The 22784-nt window shown below is 42.0% G+C and overlaps 1 protein-coding gene and 1 long non-coding RNA gene across 2 annotated transcripts in view; one reads left to right on the top strand and one right to left on the bottom strand.

Annotated features, from left to right (window-relative positions):
• mkxa (mohawk homeobox a) overlaps positions 1-5975 on the bottom strand; it is a 62116-nt gene extending 56141 nt beyond the window's left edge. The window contains exons 1-2 of the mRNA XM_069914540.1: positions 5867-5975; positions 1345-1554 (exon numbers count right to left, since the gene is read on the bottom strand). The gene's annotated coding sequence lies outside the window, so the exon portion shown is untranslated. The remainder of the gene's footprint in view (positions 1-1344; positions 1555-5866) is intronic.
• Positions 1-22784, top strand: part of LOC138751771 (uncharacterized) — a 692174-nt gene that overhangs the window by 49364 nt on the left and 620026 nt on the right. The gene's annotated exons all lie outside the window — the stretch shown is intronic.

Genomic DNA, 22784 nt, shown 5'->3' with positions numbered 1-22784 from the left:
GCCTTCAGGTCAGTGACTAGTGGAATGCTGCAGGGATCTGTTCTGGGACCCCTGCCTGCTCTTTGTAATTTTTATAAATTACCTGGATGAAGAGTCCGAAGAATGGGTCAGTAAGTTTGCGGATGACGAAGGTTGGAAGAGTTGTGGATGGAGCTGAAGGATGTCGAAGGTTACAAGATGATATAGACAGGTTGCAGAATTGGGCAGAAAAGTGGCGGATGGATTTCAATCTAGATAAGTGTGAGGTGATACATTTTGGAAGGACTAACTAGAAGGCTGAGTACAGGGTTAATGTTCAGTCACTTAAGAATGTGGATTAACAGAGGGACCTTAAGGTGCAAATTCATACATTCCTCAAGGTTGCTGCACAGGTTGAGAGGATAGTGAGAATATTGTGCTCAGTTCTGGTCATCTCATTATAGGAAGGATGTAGAAGCTATGGAGATTTACCTGGATGTTGCCTGGATTGGGAAACAAGTCTTATGAGGCAAGGTTAGCAGATCTGGGACTTTTTGCTTTAGAACGTTGAAGGATGAGAGGAGACTTGATAAAAGTTTACAAGATTATGAAAGACGTAGATAGGGTGGACAGCCAGCACCTCTTTCCTAGGCAGGATCAGCAAATCCACAGGACACCTGTTCAAAGTTAAGGGAGAGAAGTTTAGGGGAGACATCGGGGTAAGTTTTTTTACACAGAGAGTTGTGGGTGCCTGGAAAGCCTTGCCGGGGATGGTGGTGGAAGCTGAAACATTGGGGATATTTAAGAGACTCTTAGACAGAGATATGGATGAAAGTAAAATAGAGGGTTAAGGGGTAGGAAGGGTTTAGTACTTTTTTTTAGGGAGGGATATATGGGTCAGCACAACATCGATGGCTGAAGGACCTGTACTGTGCTGCATTGTTCTATGTTCTAAGGAGGTTCTAAGAGCATTCCCATCTGAAGTAAAGACAGGCCCAGTAGTTGAGTGTTAAAGATCAGTATTTGCAACTTTGTCTAGTCAGAAGTGTCCAATTGATGGTCCAGCTTGGTTTCCTCCAGAAATTTCAACAAAAAAAGCCAGTGTTCAATTACTTTGATTCATTCCATGTGATAGCACTGAATACACTAAAGATTATTAAATGAGGCAACATCCCAGCTGTAGTACTGATGATCTGCATTCCAAAAATAGTTGCACCTCTAGCCAGCCGTTCTTGCAATTTCAATACTGGCATTAGGTCAACCATGGAAAAGTGCCCATGCAAACCTCATTCACAAAAAGCAGGATAAATCTAATTCACCAAATTATCACTCAATTAGTCTACTCTCAGTCATTATGGAACTTATGATCAGGAGGTATTTACTCACCAATAACTTCCTCATTGCTGTCTAGTTTGGGGTTTTGGTAGAACCCTTTGTCATCACACCTTAACACTGACTTGGTCCAAACATGGACGAACAAGTTGAATTTTGAAGTGAGGCGAGAGTGTCATAAAATCTCCGTTTGATGGAACTCATTGGAGGAACTCTGCTAAAATTGGTGTTGATGGGCTTCAAGAAGAAATCATCAAATTGTATCTACAAAAGATCATTATGGGTGTTCAATGTCCTTTTTATAAATTTTATTAAGAATGTTAAAACAAGAAAAAAATATACATGTGGTGTGTCCCCTTCCTTCACCTCGCCATCCACCCTCCCTCTCAGAATATACCAGAAGAAGTTTGGAGAATGTAAAAAAAATCTCAATACTAATAATAATGGAGTTGGGTGTTACCAACAGGATGGGCTTTCAGAGAGTCCATCAAAATTTCAAACCAACATATTGTAAGTATGGGCTCCATATTGATACTTATTACATAAATTATAAGTTATCTTCTCAAGTGGAATACAAGTATGGAAGTCAGCATGCCATCTCTCCATCCATAAATCTGTATCTGATTTCCAAGAAATGGCTATGTACTTCATAAAAAAATCTAAAACAAGTCATAAAAATTCAATTTGATACATAATCAATCTTAATTTAGGTCTCATCACTTTAATATTGCCCAACAAAAGTAAAATTGGATCCTGTGGGAGTTCAACCCCTAATATTTTTTTCCAAAAAATTTCCTACCTCAAACCAAAGATGTTTTATTCAAGGACAGATCCAAGTAAAATGCAAATATGAACCAACTTCCTGTCCACTTCTAAAGCATAAATCTGATAATATTGGATACAATTTTTTTAAATTTTTGAGGAGTTAAGTATAATTGATGGTAAAATATTACATTGAACCAGATTATACCTAACATTAATAATTTTTGTCATATTTTCTTTGCGTAGTTGCATCCAATCATTTTTCATCTATTCATCTATTTAAATCTTTCTCCCATCTTAATCTTGATTTATGAATTCCTAATATAGGAGCTTCTATTTGAAGTAATTTGTACATCACCAAGATGCCCTTACAAATCAATAATTCTAATTCATTCTGTCTAGGTAATATCAAACTAGGATTTAATTTATCAAACAAGAAGGCCTTAACTTGATAATAACAGAAAAAAAGTATTATCTGGGACATTACTTTTAAAAGAATGAAGAATGAATTTAATACAATTTTCAGCTTCAAAACTATTTTCTATTTTCTTAATCCCCATTCTGCTCCAAATCTTTAAAAATTGATCATCCATAGAAAAAGGAAGAAGTCTATTTTGATATAAAGGCATCTTTTGAGAAATCAAACCTTTTCCACCTATTTCATAATCTATTTTACTCCATAATTTGATCAAATGTTTTAAAAAAGGCATACCTCTACTTCCTATTAACAATTTTGAATTCCAATTATAAATAAAATCCTGTGTACTGTTTCTCCTATTTTACTCAATTCTATTTTAACCCAAGATGGAGATTTATCTACATATAAACATATAACCATTAACCACTTACAGCACAGAACAGGCCAGTTCGGCCCTACTAGTCCATGCCATAACAAATCCCCACCCTCCTAGTCCCACTGACCAGCATCCGGTCCATACCCCTCCAGTCCTCTCCTCTCCATGTAACGATCCAGTCTATCCTTAAATGTAACCAATGATCCCGCCTCGACCACGTCTTCCGGAAGCTCATTCCACATCCCTACCACCCTTTGCGTAAAGAAATTTCCCCTTATGTTCCCCTTATAATTTTCCCCCTTCAATCTTAAACCATGCCCTCTAGTTTGAATCTCCCCCACTCTTAATTGAAAAAGCCTATCTACATTTACTCTGTCTGCCCCTTTTAAAATCTTAAACACCTCTCTCAAGTCCCCTCTCAATCTTCTACGCTCCAGAGAAAAAAGCCCCAGTCTGCACAACCTTTCCCTGTAACTCAAACCTTGAAATCCTGTCAACATTCTCGTGAACCTTCTCTGCACTCTCTCTATTTTGTTTATATCTTTCCTATAATTTGGTGACCAAAACTATACACAGTACTCCAAATTTGGCCTCACCAATGTCTTGTACAGTTTCATCATAACCTCCATACTCGAATTCAATACTCCGATTTATGAAGGCCAACATTCCAAATGCCTTCTTCACCACACTATCTACCTGAGTATCAGCCTTGAGGGTACTATTTACCATCACTCCTAAATCCCTTTGTTGCTCTGCACATCTCAATAGCCTACCATTTAATGCATATGACCTATTTAGATTTGCCTTTCCAAAATGTAACACCTCACACTTATCTGTATTAAATTCCATCAGCCATTTCTCAGCCCACACCTCCAGCCTTCCTAAATCACCTTTTAATCTACGGTAATCTTCCTCACTGTCCACAACACCACCAATCTTTGTATCATCCGCAAACTTGCTTATCCAATTCTCCACCCCTACTTCCAGATCGTTAATATACATATTTAACAAACAATAGAGGACCCAGGACCGATCCCTGAGGAACTTCACTAGTCACCAGCCTTCAAATGGACAAACAATTTTCTACCACTACTCTCTGACACCTCCCATCCAACCATTGCTGAATCCATTTCACTACCTCCTTATTTATACCTAATGCCTCCACCTTTTTTCCTAACCTCCTGTGGGGAACTTTGACAAAAGCTTTACTAAAGTCTAAATAGACAACATCCACAGCTTTCCCTTCATCAACCTTTTTTGTAACCCCCTCAAAAAACACAATCAGGTTTGTCAAGCATGATCTACCCCTGACAAAACCATGCTGATTACTCCCTATCAATCCCTGAACCTCCAAATATTTGTAAATACCATCCCTCAGAACACTTTCTATCAACTTGCCCACCACAGACGTCAGACTCACGGGCCTATAATTCCCAGGTTTACATTTGGACCTTTTCTTAAACAGCGGAACCACATGCGCAGCCCTCCAATCCTTTGGCACTACCCCCATGGCCAGTGACATCCTAAATATCTCTGTTAATAGCCCCACTATCTGTCCACAAGCCTCCCTGAGTGTCCTTGTGAATATTTTGTCCGGTCCTGGAGATTTATCCACCTTTATCTTTTTCAGCACAGCCATCACTACCTCCTCAGTTATCCTTATATGCTTCATGACCTCCCCACTATTTTTCTTTACTTCAACTGGTTCAATATTTTTTCCCCTAGTGAATACCAAGGCAAAGAAATCATTCAAAATTTCCCCCATTTCCTCTGACTTCTCACTCAGCCTACCCTCGCTATCTACAAGGGGTCCAATTTTATCACTCACTAATCTTTTACATTTAATGTACCTATAGAAATGCTTTGGAATTATTTTTACTCTGTCTGCCAAAGCCTGTTCGTGTCTTTTTTTGGCCTTTCTAATTTCTTTCTTAAGATTCCTTCTGCACTCCTTCAAATTCTCAGCTCCCTGCTCTGTATACCTCTTGTACACCTCCCTTTTCCTCCTAACCAAATTTACAATATTCCTCGAAAACCAAGCCTCCCTATGACTTCCACCCTTTCCTTTGATCCTCTGGGACATATCTACTCTGTACCCTCAAAATTTACTTTTTGAATATCCTCCATTTTTCATTTACATCCTTACCTGAAAATATCCTGTCCCACTCAATACTCCCCAAATCCCTTATTCCTTCGAAATTTGCTCTTCCCCAATCCAGAACCTCAAATTTAGGCCCCTCCTTGCTCTTCCCTAAAACTACCCTAAAACTAACAGAGTTATGATCACTAGACCCAATTTGTTCTCCAACATTAATGTCCGATACCTGACCTAACTCGTTCCCTAATAGGATATCTAGTATTATACCGACCCGAGTCGGTTCTTCTACTAATTGATTTAGAAAACAATCTTGAACACATTTAACGAACTCTAGTCCATCCAGCCCTCTAACTGTATGGGTATCCCAATCAATGTGAGGGAAGTTAAAATCTCCCATGATCACTACCTTATGATTCTCACACATATACGTTATCTCCCTGCAAATTTGTTCCTCTAATTATCAATCATCCCATTAATAAATTTCAATTGAGCAGCCTTATAATAATTCTTAAAATGGGTAAGTTGCAAACCTTCTAATTCAAACTTCCAAATCAGTGAGCACTTGGAAAAATATTCATCTTTATACAATTCACTCTAGCTTCTAGGGTTATTGGCAAATATTCCACATATTCAAATCTTCTTTAATTTTATTAAGTAAAGTTTAATTTGTATAAATTATTTAAATAATTATCCACCTTAATCCCTAAATAATTCCATCCTCTGGTCACTTAAATTGAGCAAATTTTGTACATTGAATATAATCACCCATAATTTCACTTTTGTCTCAATTAATGTTATAACCCAGTATTTCACCATATTTTTCCAATCTTATATATAATTGACACAAAGAATTTATGGGGTCTGATATATAAACCAAAACATCATCAACAAATAAATGAATCTTATATTCCTCTTGACTAACCTTTATACCTTTAATCTTAGAATCTTGTCTTATTAAGTCCACTAAAGGTACTATTGCTAAAACAAACATAGCTTGTGATAAAGGACATCCTTGTCTTCTTGATCTGGAGAATGGAAAAGCAGAAGGAATTTGTCCAATAGTTACAACTTTAGCAGAGGGTTTTTATATTAAGTTTTATCCCAATTAATAAATAGAGATCCAAAACCAAATTTTTCTAATACCCTAAATAAATAATTCCATTCCAATCTATCAAAGGTCTTCTCAGCATCTAAAGTTACTGCCACTGATAAGTCGCCCTTGAGATAAATGTATTAAACTAATCTAGAAACATTTTTGCAGATTGCCATTTTAAAATAAATTTTGTTTGATCCATATGAATTAAATTCCCATTCTATTTGCCGGTGTTCAATGTCCTTGACCTCAGACACATGTCATCATTATTAGAGTTCCTTGAGACAATGTCCTTGGCTTGAATTGCCTCATCATTGGCCTTCCTAAGATCAAAAGTGGAAATGATTGTGATAATGGTATCTAACATTCAATTTCAGTTGCAGCTCTTCAGTGAATGACATATGCAATAAACCTAAACAATTCTTCAGCTTGAGCAGGAAAGCAGATATGGGCCAGTACAGCATGCAAGTAAGAAAGAAGCTCACACTATGTTTGGGTTATGATCATACTGGCAAGAAACTTAAATTATTTTCATCTCTGATGATATGTGGCAAGTTAGATTTTCATCACAAAATTGCCAGGCAATAAAAATCTGCAATGGAAAAGAGTCAAATTACTTCCATTTGACATTCAATGGCAGTTTGATAGCTGGGTGTTGCATTAGCACTGTGGTTAAATTACTGGACTAGTAATCCAGATACCTGAGTTCACATTCCTAAATTAGGCGATGGAATTTAACTTTAGTTTTCCTTGAAAAAAAAGGTTTGAGTAAAAATGATCACAAAACTACCAATTTGTTTCAGTTTGCTCATATTGTTCAGGGCAGTAAATGTACCATCCTTGCCCAGCAGAGACCACAGGTGACTTGAGACATACTCCCTGTGGTTGACTGTAAAATGGCCAATTGTTCTATGATTGCAGGTGGATGAGATGAGGCGAGATAAATAGTTCAACAATGGACTATATTGACTGAAGGGCCTTTTCTATGCTGTAGTGTTCTATGGTGTTCTATGGCCCATAAAATCACCCAACCAGACCATTAATGCCATATTTGAAGAGAGGAAGTATAAAACAGGACAGATCTCCAGTATGGAGGAAGTACAGCAGCAGTTAATGAGAATGGCTCACCACCATCTTCTCAAGTGCATTAGCAAGGGACGATAAATGCTGGGGTTGTCATCATTATCTACTTCATAGAAACATAGAAACATAGAAGATAGGAGCAGGAGTAGGTCATTCGACCCTTCGAGCCTGCTCCTCCATTCAACGAGATCATGGCTGATCTTAAGGTTCAGTACCCCGTCCCCGCCTTTTCTCCGTAACCTTTAATACCCTTATACTGAAGAAATATATCATCTTGGCGCCTCACAGTTTGGCGGGCAGCAACCTCCTTTGAAGAAGACCGCAGAGCCCACCTCACTGACAAAAGGCAAAGGAGGAAAAACCCAACACCCAACCCCAACCAACCAATTTTCCCTTGCAACCGCTGCAATCGTGTCTGCCTGTCCCGCATCGGACTTGTCAGCCACAAAGGAGCCTGCAGCTGACGTGGACTTTTTACCCCCTCCATAAATCTTCGTCCGCGAAGCCAAGCCAAAGAAGAAAAGAAGATATTTAATGAATCTGCCTCTACTGCCCTCTGTGGCAATGAATTCCACAGATTCACCACCCTCTGGGTAAAGAAATTCCTCCTCATCTCGGTCCTATATGGTTTGCCTATTATCCTCAAACCATGGCCCCGGGTTCTGGATTTTCCCATCATTGGAAACATCCCATCTGCATCCACTCTGTCCAGTCCTGCCAGAATTTTATGTCTCTATGAGATCCCCTCTCAATCTTCTAAACTCCAGGGAGTACAATCCCAATTTGCGCAATCTTTCCTCATAAGTCATTCCTGCCATTCCAGGTATCAGCCTGGTGAATCGCCTCTGCACTCCCTCCATTGCAAGAACATCCTTCCTTAGATAAGGTGACCAAAACTGCGCACAATACTCCAGGTGGGGGTCTCACCAAGGACCTGTACAGCTGCAGTAAGGTATCCTTGTTCCTATACTCAAACCCTCTTGATATGAAGGCCAACATACCATTTGCCTTTTTAACCGCCTGCTGTACCTGCATGCTCACCTTCAGAGACTGATGTACAAGTACCCCTAGGTCTCTCTGCACTTCCCCATCTCTTAATCTATTGCCATTCAAATAGTAATCTGCCCTCCGGTTTGTATTACCAAAGTGGATAACCTCACATTTATCCACATTGTAGTGCATTTGCCATGTATCTGCTCAGTCCCTCAATTTATCCAAATCACACTGGAGCTTCCTGACCCCCTCTTCCGTGCACACAACCCCTCCTAGCTTAGTGTCATCTGCAAATTTGGAGATATTACATCCAATCCCCTCATCCAGATCATTAATGTAAATTGTGAACTGCTGGGGTCCCAGTACAGATCCCTGTGGCACCGCACTGGTCACCGCCTGCCACTCAGAAAACGAGCCATTTATCCCAACTCTCTGTCTTCTACCTGCCAGCCAGTTCTCATTCCACATCAATACTTTGCCCCCAATCCCATGAGCCTTGATTTTGGAAGTCAGTCGTTTATGCAGGACCTTATCGAAGGCCTTTTTGAAGTCCAGGTACACCACATCCACTGGCTCTCCCCCATCTATTTTACCTGTCACCATCTCAAAGAATTCCAATAGATTTGTCAAGCACGATTTACCTTTGGTAAATCCATGTTGACTCTGTCCGATCCCTTCTCTGCTAGTCATATGCTCCGCTATTACATCCTTAATAATGGATTCCATCATTTTGCCCACTACTGATGTAAGGCTCGCCGGCCGATAATTCCCTGCTTTTTCTCTACCCCCCTTTTAAAATAGTGGGGTAACATTAGCTACCCTCCAATCCATGGGAACTGATCCTAAGTCTATCGAGTTCTGGAAAATAATTCTTAAAGCATCTGCTATCTGAATGGTCACTTCCTTAAGTACCCTAGTATGTAGATTATCAGGCCCTTGGGATTTATCTGCCTTCAATCCCATCAATTTCCCCAAGACCATGTCCTTAGAGATACTGATTTCTTTCAGTTCCTCCCTTGCATTAGTCTCTATGTTTCCCAACATCCTTGGGAGGTTATTTGTATCCTCTCTTGTAAAAACAGAACTAAAGTAAGAATTTAATTGGTCTGCCATTTCCTTATTCCCCATTATATATTCCCCTGATTCCGTCTGCAAAGGACCTACTCTGGATTTCACCAATCTTTTCCTCTTGACATATTTATAAAAGCTTTTCCAGTCGGTTTTTATATTTGCCGCAAGCTTACTTTCGTAATTTATTTTTGCTCTCTTGATTAATCCCTTTGTCCTCCTTTGCTGCATCTTGAACTGCTCCCAGTCTTCGGTTGTGGTACTTTTTTTGGCCAATTGATATGCTCTCTCTTTGGACCCAATGCTGTCTCTAATTTCCCTTGTTATCCACGGTTGAGTCACCTTTTTTGGTTTATTTTTATGCCAAACCGGTATAAACGATTTTTGCAATTTCTCCATTAGATCTGTGAATGCTTTCCATTGTCTATCCACAGTCAACTCCCCCATAAACACCACCCAATCAATGTCTCATACCATCATAATTCCCTTTACTTAAATTCAGGACCTTAGTCTCGGTTTTAATTTCATCACTCTCCATGTCGAGTGAGAATTCGATGATATTGTGATCGCTCCTACCCAAAGGGCCTCGCACAACAAGATTGCTGATTAGCCCCTTATCATTGCATAATACCCAATCTAAAATGGCCTGCTCCCGAGTTGGTTCCTCGAGATATTGGTCTAGATAACCGTCCCGTAAACATTCAAGGAATTCCTCTGTATTTTTACCAATTTGACTAGTCCAATCTCTATGCAAATTAAAGTATCAATAATATCAATAAACCTTTTTGAAAATAATCATTATTTTTGCTCACCCGAAGGGATTCCAAAGATGCAAAGGTTTACTATAAAAGGCAGAGTTTGAGTTTGATTTTAATGACACTGGATATAAATGAAAGCATAAACAATTTACTCCTTATCCAGCTTCTAGTTATTTAATGAAATCTAGATTATTGGAATTAAAAAAATATTATGCAGTTGAAATAAAGTGAATTTTACTGCAGATTTAAAAAAATATGTCCAGAACCTGACTGTAAAGTTTCAATCGGTCTATACTGCAGTGATGTATATTTTAAAAAACAAGACAGTAAACCAAGAATCTAAAAATTTCTACGTTCACCTGCTGAGCATATATCCTAAAGTATTTTGTGTATGGCCTGCATATGTTTGAGGACAAATCAAAATTTACTGGATAATTTTCAAATTAGTTTCTGAATATTAACATATTCCTGTTTGTATCAATGCTAATAAGTAAAAGTAAATAAAACAGCTTTTCTTTTGTGGCATTAAAGGGACAACCAGAAAAGTTCAACAAAACCAGTGTAAATGAATGTGCAAAGCATTATATAAATTTACATTTTAATTCAAGGAAAGCTATACAGTATTACTACTTCCGAAGGCCACACAGCCACAGGTATTTAGATGCAGTCAAAAATATTTTCCTCTTTCTATTTGTTACCTTTGGCCTTTAGCCATCAATCAAGAGAAAGCATGATATTTTTGCAAAAATCTGACATTTTTCTCAGCCTCTTTAATACGTAAAATTACAATCACTATCCTAGGATGTTAAAATACTATTTTTGTCATTTAGTCGATAATACTGTTTATTCAAAGTTTCATACTGGAACCTTTTTCGTGGGGTTTAAACAAATATTTCTGTGCTCCAAATTCAAACAGACCTGGTGTTCCTAAATCAGAACCTTCGTTGCCAATAGTCTCCCAATGCACAAGCTAATAAATCATATACACTGATATACAATACTTCCTTTTTATGTGTGATGAAAGAACGGAATTTAATACAGTATTTCAGGAAATTAATTGTTTCACTTTGCATTGCTTCAAAGGCCAGGGCAATAGCAAATTGTAACCTGGTTTGACAGATATTTGAAGATAGGCAGAAAAAAGAATTTCTATTACAGAAGAAAAGGCAATGAGGAACTAAAATGTAAAGAGGGAAGAAGTAAGCAACTTATTTTTTTAAATTAAGGGATTTGTTATAATGAACCAAAATATCAAAGAAATTACTACTAATGAAATCTTAATCCACCTGAGAAATGAAATGGTTTTAATTTAACAACAAATCAAAAATATGATACTTATGGTAGAGCAGCACTCCCTCAGAACTACAATATCAACCTGGTAGTGTGCGCGCTACCGCGAAGTGTGGAAAGAATGAGACACACCTAAGAAGTCAAAGACAAAGACTAGTTTATTGCACTGGCAACTTGGTTTTTATTCTCTCCCCGCTGCTGACGACAGGAGTGATGACACGGCAATGTCAGCCTCGGCTTAGTCTGCGTCCCTGCCATTGCTTGTTGCTTCCCACCATGTGGGTTGTCACCTTAAATGAAGGTCGTTGGACTCCGCAGGGTCTGCAGGGTCGCTCTGTTCATTGGGCATCTTGTGTACAGGGTTGTGTCCCGGTTAGCAGACTGATACATGATTCCACACACACCCCCAGAACTGGTGATCGGAGCGCTGTCCATCACTTTCGGTGGCCTACTTCTGCATCGCAGGGTCTGTGTGGAGACTGGTTGGCTAATGTCCAGATGTGCTGACTTGAGGCAATTGGTGGTGAAAGTTTATTCCTTACCGCTGATATCCAGCACACATGTCAAGCCGTTGTTTCTGATTACTTTGTATGGCCCCTTGTACGGTCTTTGGAGAGGTGTCCGGTGTGCCCCCTTCAAACGAAAATGTACTCACAGGTCTCTAAGTTTTTGGGGATATAGGACTTGGCCTGGCTGAGTGGTGGAGGTTTGGTCAAGGAAGCTGTTGGGTCCTCTGGGTCCTTGGCAGTGGCCAAAAACTCCCCAGTATCACCAAAGACGTGCACCATCTTGACTGCTGAGGCATTGAAATCTTCTTATGGTGGGGTGCGGATCCCCAGCAGGGCCCAGTTTGGTCCCTTGAGCTGAGCCATCAAGCCTGCCTTTAGTTGCCTGTGGAACTGCTCCACCATCCCGTTGACCTGAGGTTGATTTGCCGTGATGTGGAGGAGCTTTGTTCCCAGCAAGTTGGACAATGCTGCCCAGAGTCCCGAAGTGAACTGTGTATCTCTATTGGAAATCATATGCTCCGAGACTCTAAATCTCAACATCCAGGTGTTAATCGGTGCCCTGGTGCAAGTCTTGGTGGTTGTATCAGCCAGAGGGATGGCTTCTGGCCACCTTGTGGAGTGCTCAGTTATGGTGAGGCAGTACCTCACCGTGGGAGACTAGTAGTGAGCCTACTATGTCAAAGTGGATGTGGCTGAACATATCTCATGCTGGCTCGAACGTCTGGGGGGGGGGGGGTTGCCTTCACATGTGTCTGCACTTTGGATATCCAGCAGAGCGTGTAGGTCTTGACCCACTGACTGACCTGTTTCTGGAGGTAATGCCAGATGAACCTACTGGTCACTATTTTGACAGAAGTTCTAATGGCTGGGTGAGCCAGGTTGTGCATCATGTTGAAGACCTGCTGTTTCCATTGCTGCCGGCACGATGGGATGGGATTTGCCAGGGGAGACCACAGAGGAGCGTCTGGTTACCAGGGCCGATGGTGACATCCTCCAGCCTGAGCCTGGAAACTGCTATCCTATATCTCGGGTTCTCAGGATCTTCCTGCTGTGCCTTGGTTAGGGCAGAAGAGTCCATTCCCTGGGATAGGGCCTGGACAGACTCAATTGTAGTCACATTGGCCACCACATTGTTTTTCCCCATGATGTGTTGAATGTCCATGGTGAACACAGACCACGGGTCGGACACTTTATGGAAGGCAAAGGTTCATGGTTTATGGTCCATGAAGACCCTGAATTGATTACCTTCCAAAAAATACCTGAAGTGCCTGATTGCCAAGTACAGTGCCAATAGTTCATGGTTAAAGGTGCTGTATTTGAGTTCAGGTGGCTGGAGGTGCCTGCTAATAAAGGGCAGGAGCTGCCCTTGATCTTCAATGAATTGCTCCAGTACATCTCCAGTATGTCTCCAGCTGCTGTGCTGGAGGCACCTACTGTGAGTAGATGGCGTCACTGGCCTAGTGTGTACCAGAAGGTTGACATTGGCCAGTGCATCCTTAGCCTTCTGAAACACCTCCAAGGCCGCATTGTCCTAGGTTATGTCTTTACCTTTCCCCACTATAAGTGCAAACAGGGGGCACATGATACGGCCACTGCTGGTATGAAATAATGATAATAATTAATCATATTGACAAATTCTTGCAGCCTCTTCACTGTGTGGGGCTTGGCGAAGCACAGAACAGCCTCTACCTTTTTAGGCAGGGGCTTCCTTCTGTGCCTGTTGATTTGATGTCCCAGGAAGTCGATCATTTTCAGTCCAAACTGACACTTAGCAGGGTTTATAGTTAGTCTGAATTCCTGCAGCTGGGTGCACAGTTGCCTTAGATGGGCTGCATGGTCTGTGTGATTGTGGTTAGCGATGAGAATATCGACCAAATAGATGAATGCAAATGTGAGATCCCGGCCCACCGCATTTATCAGCCTCTGGAAGGTTTGGGCTGCATTTTTAAGTTCAAAGGGCATTTTCAGGAACTCAAAAAATCCAAAAGGCAGTTTTAGCGATGACAACAAGATGGACTGGGATTTGGTGATAGCCTCTAATGAGGTTGACTTTTGAAAATACCAATGCCCCTTGTAAGTAAGTGGTAAAGTCTTGGATATGGGGCATGGGGTATCTGTCAAGTGTGGTAACCTCAATGAGGCAGTGATAGTCTCCACGTGGCCTCCACTCTCCTCCTACCTTCGGTTGTGCAGGGGGGGAGGCCCAGGGACTGTCAGAGTGCCCAATATTCCCAGCTCCTCCACTTTTTAAAACTCCTCCTTGGTGAGGGTGAACTTATCGGGGGGAAGGTGGCACGACCTGGTGTGGAGCAGGGTCTCTCGGTGAGAATATGGTGCTTCAATTCAATGGAGGAAAACTGTGGTGCCACGATCGAAGGAAACTCCGCCAGTATACGCATGAATGCATTGTCGGACAAAGTTCCACAGTCGAAGTGGGGGGCAGGTAACTTGGCTTCCTCCAGGGGCAATATTTAAAAAGTTCTGGCGTGCACCAAATGCCGTCCTTTAAGGTCGACCAGCAGGAAGTCTGCTCCCAGGAGCGGTTGCGCCACTGTCACAATCGTGAATGTCCACGTGAACTGATTGCTGCCAAAGCAGAGAAGGATGGTGCGGGTGCCACCATGGTGATACTGTTAGCTGCCCTCAGTGCCAGCCTGGCTTGCCATTCTGGGTGTCATAGGCTAGGATGGAGAGGGGGGAAGGCATTTATTGCAGCATTGTTGTCGACAAGGAAGTGCCTTCCATTCAGAGTCCCACACATGGAGGAGGCTGTCACATTGGCCTACCACCACATTGATGATAATTGGCCATGGCATTTCCCTGAAATGTGCAAGGTGGGTGGCATTGATGGGCCCCAGCACCCCATCATTGGTGAGAGTAACAGTACTGGTGGGTGGGTGGGGGGTCCACTTGCCTCTCTACTTGCTGTGGCCTTGTTGCCAGTTGCATGTGGGGCCTAGTGTCTGCTCCAACGTGTCGACATTTTACTTCTTCGCTCTCCAGAGCATGTCTGCCCAGGCTGCGACTTTCCTGGGGTTGCTGAATTCCTCATTGGTGAGCAAATCAGATATCCTCAGGCAGCTGCTCCAGGAAAATCATCTTGAAGAGCCACAAGGCCTGTGTCACTCAGCAAGGGCGAGCATCTTGGTCATGAGGGTGGATGGGGTCCTATCCCCCAAATTGTCCATATGCAACAATCAGGCAGTGGGCTCATGCCGTGAGAGCCTGATGGTATCGGTTAATAGCTCTTTGAGGGCATTGTATTTGTCTTGCTCCGGAGGCTGCTGTAGGAAGTCTATGATCCTTGCTGCTGTGTCCTGGTCGAGCAAGCTCACCACTTAGTAGTAACGTATGTCATCGGTGGTGATCTGTCAGAGGTGGAACTGGACCTCGGGCTGTTTGAAGCACACGTCGGTCTTGGATTGGTTGGAGTTCCCGCTGTTGCTCATTGATTCCCACTGTGCGGTTTGTAACCTGAGATGAAAGTCATAGGACCTTGCGTCGCTGCGTTCATTGACCATCTTGTTCGCATCCTGGTTAGCAGGCCACTACAACCTAGTGTTTTGTACTCAGATCATTGGAATGAGATTCAAATATACAATCCAATGAAGCTACTGACCTATAGCAAATAAGCATCTATAACTTGCCTTCAGACAAAAACATTCACTGTTTGAGATGAAAGATCAAACTGATTTTGCAGATGTATTTTTAATTCCCTTAATAGTAAAGCAAAATTAAAAAGGGTTATGACTCCTATTTTCAAAAGCTTTGAAGGATGGCTAATAGGGAAGTAACCTGGTTTGTTAATATACTTAATTTAAAAAAAAAGAGAGAATATGAGCTAATTTTCCAAGTGCTTTAACATAAGCTTGATGAATATCTGGTTAGTTATGAGAGTTAATTATTCAAAACTAAAATATAGTAGATTCTTCACTCTGAAATTATACCAGAAAATGGGTCAGGGAGCATTTGTGGACTGAGTGAACGTTCTTCATCAAAAATATATCATAGTGCTAGAGAGGTTTAGGGATATATATTTTTTAGTTTTAAATGTAGACCTACAGCATTACAGGCCCATTTGGCCCATGAGCCCATGCTGCCCAATTACACCCAATTGACCTAAAATCCCAGTATGTTCTGAAGGGTAAGATGAAACCTGAACCCCAAGGAAAACCCACACAGACACGCGGAGAATGTACAAACTCTTTAGACAGCATGGGATTCAAAGCCAGATCCCAATCGCTGGTGCTGTAACAGCACTGCACTTAACTGTTGCACTTAACTGTGCTTCCCATTTAATGATGAAGATTTATGAAGATGTTGTTAGAAATGGAGAACTGTCGGCATCCACAGAGATTGACTAGGCTGGGATCATTCTCTTTGGAGTGTGGACAATTATGGCGTAATTTAATTATGAGCTGTCGAGACTGTAATGAAGGATAGATTCATGTTAATTTGGAGAAGATTTAAAAGGGAGTTACAAAATAATTATTTCACTCTTCTTCCTGAAAAGATGGTGGAGGTAGAAATCATCACCATATTTAAAAGGTACATTAATAATTATTTGAAGAGCCAGAATATGAGGGGGTGCCATTGACCACAACAGCACAGAAACAGGCCTTTCAGCTCATTTAGTCCATGCTGAACTATTTATTTTGTCTAGTCCCATTGATCTGCACCTGGACTATAGTCCTTCATATTCCTTCCATCTTTGCAACTATCCAATCTTCTCTTAAGTGTCAACAACAAATCCACATCCAACATCTTCACTGGCAGCTTATTCCACACTCTCACAGCCCTCTGAGTGAAGAAGTTCCCTCTATTGTTATCCTTGAACATTTAATCTTTCACCCTGAACCCATATCCTCTAGTTCTTGTCTCACCCAACCTCAATGAAAAATGCCTGGCCTGTTTTCATTTACCCTGATAATTTTGTATCACTTTATCAAATCTTATTGTCTGACATTGCAGAGAATAAAGACCTAACCTATTCAACCTTTCCCAAAAACTCAGCTCTTCAAGAGCTGGTGACACCCTTGTATAAATTATCTGCATTCTTTATATCTTATTGATATTTTTGTTGTAAGAAGGTGACCAAAACTGAGCACAATTTACAACCTCAACATAACATCCAAACTCCTGTTCTCAATACTTTAATTTATGATACAAATTTATAGATTTATATTTATAACTACATATTTATCATCTATCTTTTATTATATTTATTGTCTTTTTAAATCAATTAACTATTTTGTGTCAGCTCTTTTTAGTTGTTTTGTAGTTTTTTCTTTCAAAGTAATTGCAGCAAATAAGAATTTCAGGGTATATGCACATTGTACAATGTATGTGACAATAAACTCATCATTATCAAGAGCTGGAAACGAGTTAAAGTTCTTTTTTAGCTGTATAAACAAAATAGGTTGAATGGTTTCTTTCAGAGTATAGTTCTATGATTCTATTTGGAATGGAGTGGATAGAAATAGAGATACCATGAATAAGTATTTATTATAAGCTTGATATTGTTTTGTGTGTTGAAATCTGAATTCACTTATTTTTCGTGTGCTACACCATCATTGGGATTAACAGCAATGCAAAATCAGATTTCCCACAAAGTTTGTGAAATTGACTCAAAGGACACTTGAAAGGGCTTTATGCTGATTTACACCCAGAATTACACACTAAAACTAAATCTGCAAAGCTGCTGATGGGATCAATCTCAGTTGAACACAGCTTCTGAAAGTCTGCAGTGCATGAATCCAAGTCTTTAAGGTACCCTCGTCGTGGCTGCTAGACAGCAGCATCATACACAATAGATGCCATGGAGAAGACACCGTCTTCTGGAGAGTGAGATCAGGGTCCTAAAGTTATTGAAGTAGAAGCTAAGAGGAAGATCCTGTGGATGGGGAGACAGGGAACCCCAGGGGTCATCATAAGAATATGGTGATTATAGCTACTTCAACTGTGAGAATCCTCTTTCAACACAGCAATGCACAAATAAATCTCATGGCCTCTCAAAATATATCAGAGTGAGCTTAAGACTGTTAACAGTTTGAGAAAGCTATTTCACTAAATGGTTTGATATGCTCTATCAATGACTCCAAAGATTGAGAGCGAGAAATGATAGGCTTTAATACACTTTAGATTGTAGCTGACCTGACTCCATGTGTTCAAATGAATGGATAGGGGGAGGGAGGTCGACCTTTATGGCCAAATCACAGGGGGAGGAGTTACTAGGGAGCGAGTCACCAGTGGGCGGGCCAGCCATTCATACACAGCAGTATATACATATCACCGAATTCACCCCCTCTTTAAAACAAAACCCTGCTGGGTTAAAATCCTAGAGGCTCAGCTGGTCGGGTGGTCTCCTCTGCCTCTGTGACCTGCGCTGCTCTGCCAGAGGTGTACTTGTCGACTCCTTTGCTGGTCGTGTGTCTTGAGGCTGGAGAGGTGGGGTTGTCTCTGTAGGAGGTTGGGCTTGGTTGTATGTGGAGGCAGTTGTGGTAGTCAGAGCAGCTGGAAGGGGGTTTGGGGCGTGTGGTGTGGGTGCCTGGGATGTGCTGCTAACCTGCACTGAGACCCTGAGGGGGGTGATGTAGGTGTAGGTGGGATCTGGGTTGGCTGGGGTGGGGAGTGGGTAGGAGTCTCCGGCATGTGCCAGGTCCTGGACAGGGACTGTGTCCTCATGGCCATCGTGGTACAGCACGTAGGCATATTGAGGGTTGGTGTGCAGAAGCTGCACCTCTTCAACCAATAGGTCAGTCTTATGGCCCCTCGTGTGTTTTCACAGCAGGATGGGTCCCGGAGATGAGAGACAGGGAGGCAGTGTGGTTCTGTTCGCTGTCCTCCTAGGGAAGGAAAACATGCATTCATATGGGGTCATGTTGGTAGCATCTGGCCGTTCCCCCTGGGGTTGTAGCTTGTGGTCTTACTAGTGGCTATACCTCTAGCCAACAGGTACTACTGCAGCTTGTTGCTCATGAAAGAAGACCCCCGATTACCATGGATATAGCTCGGGTACCGAAGGACGGTGAATATGCTGCAGAGTTCCCTGATAATAGTGGCTGAGGTCATGTCGGGACAGGGAATGGCAAAGGGGAATTTGGAGAACTCGTTGATGAGGTTGAGAAAATAGACATTCCTGTTGGACGAGGGCTGGGGCCCCTTGAAATCGATACTGAGTTGTTCAAAAGGGCGTGTGGCTTTGATGAGGTGTGACTTGTTGGGCCGGAAGAATTTCAGTTTAAATTCCACGCAGACCCAACAGTATCTGGTCAGAGACCTGACATCCTTGATGGAGTATGGGAAGTTCCGAGCTTTTATGAAGTGGAACAGACTTGCGACTCCGGATTGGCAGAGGTTGTCCTGGAGGGACTGGAGGTGGCTGCGATGCATGCTGGCACATGCCCCCTGGGATAGGGCATCTGGTGGGTCATTGAGCTTTTCTGGCTGTTATAGGATATCATAGTTATAGGTGGAAAGCTCAATTCTCTACCTCAGGATTTTATCGTTCTTGATTTTACCCTGCAATTTGGTGTTGAATATAAAGGTCACGGCTCGTTGGTCCGTTAGCAGGGTAAATCTTTTCTCAGCCAGGTAATGATGCCAGTGGTGTACTGCCTCAATGATTGCCTGTGCCTCCTTGTCGACAGAGGAGTGCCGTGTCTCAGGGCTATGGAAGGTGTGGGGGAAAATGTGCCACTGGCCTGCCTGCCTGGTTGAGAGTGGTGGCCAGTGTGAAGTCAGAGGTATCACTTTCCATCTGGAATGGGATGGATTCATCCATAGCTTACATTGTGGCTTTAGTGATGTCTCATTTAATTTGGGTGAATGTAGCCCGGGCTTCTGCCGATATTGGGAAGTTTGTGGATCTTACTGGGGTTAGGCTTTATCGGCATAATTGGGAACCATTGGGATTAGTAGTAGTGTGGGATCGGGAGTTCCATGAGGGGGGGGCATGCAGTTGTGGTTGGGGGTAATGACACCATGTGCCACGATGCATTCAAGGAGGGTCAGGCAGGTAGTGCTAAACACACACTTCTCCTATTGTAAGTCACATTGAGGGACTTTGCAGTGTTGAGGAATTTGGCAAGGTTCGCGTCGTGGTCCTGCTGGTCGTGGCTGCAGATGGTGACATTGTCTAGGTAGGAGAAAGTGGCCGTCAGTTTGTGCCTGTCTACCATTTGATCCATCTCTCTCTGCAACACAGAGACGCCATTAGTGTCTCTGAAGGGCAACCCAGAGGAAATGGAAAACCCTGCCATCCACTTCAAATGTGGTATATTGGTGGTCACCTGGGCAAAGTGGGAGTTGGTAGTATGCCAACTTCAGGCCAATAGTGGAGAACACCCTGTATTGGGTGATTTTATTGACAATGTCAGTTATCCGGGGAAGGGGGTAAGTGTCCAGCTGTGTGAATCGGTTGATCATCTGGCTGTAGTCAGTCATCATCTACAGTTTACTCCTGCCCCTGACCACCATGACTTGGGCTCTCAATAGGCTAGAATTGTGGGCTATGATCCCCTCCATCAGGAGTCGCTGCACCTTGGACTTTATAAATGCCCTGTCCTCAGCGGTATAGCTCCTGGTCTTTGTCGCAATGGGCTTGCTGTTTGGGGTCAGGTTCTCAAATAATGACAGAGAAGGTTTGCGGAGGGTGGAGAGGCTGCAGGCAGGGGCTGGCTGTAGTGGGAGTGGGGTGCCATGAGTTGGGGGTGGTATACCGTTATGGGCAGTTGTGGTCCTTCGAACACCATCATTACACTCCTGAACTGGCTTTGGAAGTCGAGGCCTAGGCGAATCAGTGCACAGAGTTGTGGCATCACAAGTAAATGGAAATTATCATAATGTTCACCCCCTTACTGTTAATGACATTATAAAATACCCCCAGATGTCCTTTGCGGCCATTGAGATTTTGCCCCTCGTGGGTCTGACAGAAAGAGTTTGTGGGCAGTGTTTGGATGGATGAAGCTCTCTATGCTCCTAATGTCAAACAGTCAGTTAGTTCTTTTCTTGTTTACCTCAATTTCCATCATCGAGTGGGCGATTGTGTGAGGGCTGCTTTGGTTCAGTAACATGGAGGCCAGGACTGGATTGTTGTCGCTGTCAGGGGGGGAGCCTCAATTGGTATGATGGCGGCCTCCATGTTGACCATGCGGTCGTACCAAGCAAGGAAGAGGAAGAATGTGGAAGTGATGTCATCCAGGAGGAGGAAGAAGGTGGAAGTGATGTCATCCAGGAAGGTGGAAGAGACATCAGGTAAGATGGCGACTCCCAGGTCGCGCACGAGGTCAAGCCATTCGTGTCTGAAAGTGACATCAGGATCGATGGCCCACACCAGGGGTGCACACAGCTCCGCTCGCTCAGGAGTGTTTGGACTTACAGACTCGCAAAACAGGACGTCAAGCGCTGAAGAGCTGGCTCTGAATGGACAACTAAAGCGGCATCGTCTGCAAAGAGTAGTTCACGGACAAGTTGCTCTTGTGTCTTGGTGTGAGCTTGCAGGCGCCTCAGATAGAAGAGACTGCCATCCGTGCGGTACCGGATGTAAACAGCGTCTTCATTTTTGAGGTCTTTCATGGCTTGTTTCAGCATCATGCTGAAGAAGATTGAAAAGATTGACGTACTATTGGAGGATGAAATGGGCCTCCTGCTTTTCTTTGAGTACTCTAATTCTGGAGTTTGCTATGAGAAGAATGCTTCATATTCCATGCAATCAATGACTTCCTCTGTAGTTCTTTCTGCCACATATCTTAGTGTTCAAAGTCTTTGACAACTGAAACACATTGTTCATTAGAGAGGTCATGGTAGGGATGTGGTGGGTCTGAGAGTAGGTTTTTCACAGATTGGCATGTCTTTGCCTTTTATCATGAGGTACCTGACTCATCCTGAGTGTTCATCTCTGGCCCTACTACAACCCCAGTAAAAGAATGCTTACTGTAGTACCATTATTGAGATATTCAATCCAGCAGCTAAGTGCACGAGAAAACACTCGTATTAGTTTTGGTGCACTCAGCGGACTTCAGATGGTATTTCAACAACCTACAGTCTGTTTTAAAGCTGCCCAGTCAGTCACCTGACTGTCCCCCAGCAACTGGATAAAAGAAATGAGCTAGTATACGGAGACCGTTTCATAATGATTGTATATTGTACTTTTGACCTCCAATTTATGTCAGGAAGGCAATGGGCATTGTGAAAACTAAATATCAATATATCCACATCCGATGATAGGATAAATTTAAACACACTACAGTGAGAAATGCTCACTGCAATATCCCCACGGGCACCTTTTCATCTAGAAATGATTGCTACCATAATCTGATCCAGGTAAAATTGATTTTTGTATGATTAGCACCAAAAAGAAACAAGTGCTAGTTGATCTGACTCTAGACTGTTGTCCAAAATTTCATTGGTATTCATCCAAACTGATTAATATATTTTAGCTTCATTTTTTAAAATAATGTTAACATGGATAATGTAATGCAAGTTTATATACATTTTCCCTTTCTCCTGTTATTTTATATACTTTGACACATGAAAGAATAGTTAAAACCAACATTTATAATCTTGGTCCCTTAGAATTACAAGTGAAAATATGAAAAGAAGGAAATCCATTTCCGGAATAGTATCCATGCTACCATTTCAAAAATGATTACTAATCATGAGCCATAATCTATTTAAATACTGCAATGTAAGTGTGTTAATACACAGAGATGAAAGGAAGAAAATGGCTGCATATAAATGAGCATCTGGTTTAGTCATAATACTCTTGAGAAAATTGGAGAAAACTGGAACATAATTTTATCACTACTTGTGCTGAAGTGGACCAATTTGTGATCCCAATCCACCCACACTTACCTTTTCTAGGTGTGGAAGGGCCAGAGAAGAGGATCAGCAAACACTCGAAAGACTTCTCACAAAGCCGAGCTGGCTCTGAACACTGAATATGGCAGTCAGAAACATTTAGAAACTATTCAAATACATTTAAATAATTGAAGGTAATAAAAAAAATTTAAACAAAGATTAGGTGAGAGAAAAATAGAGGACACA

This window comes from Narcine bancroftii, chromosome 1, assembly GCF_036971445.1.
Source record: "Narcine bancroftii isolate sNarBan1 chromosome 1, sNarBan1.hap1, whole genome shotgun sequence".
Classification (NCBI taxonomy): domain Eukaryota; kingdom Metazoa; phylum Chordata; class Chondrichthyes; order Torpediniformes; family Narcinidae; genus Narcine; species Narcine bancroftii.
The sequence above is the reverse complement of the archived record's forward strand: the minus strand, read 5'-3'. Positions and strand labels throughout refer to the sequence as shown.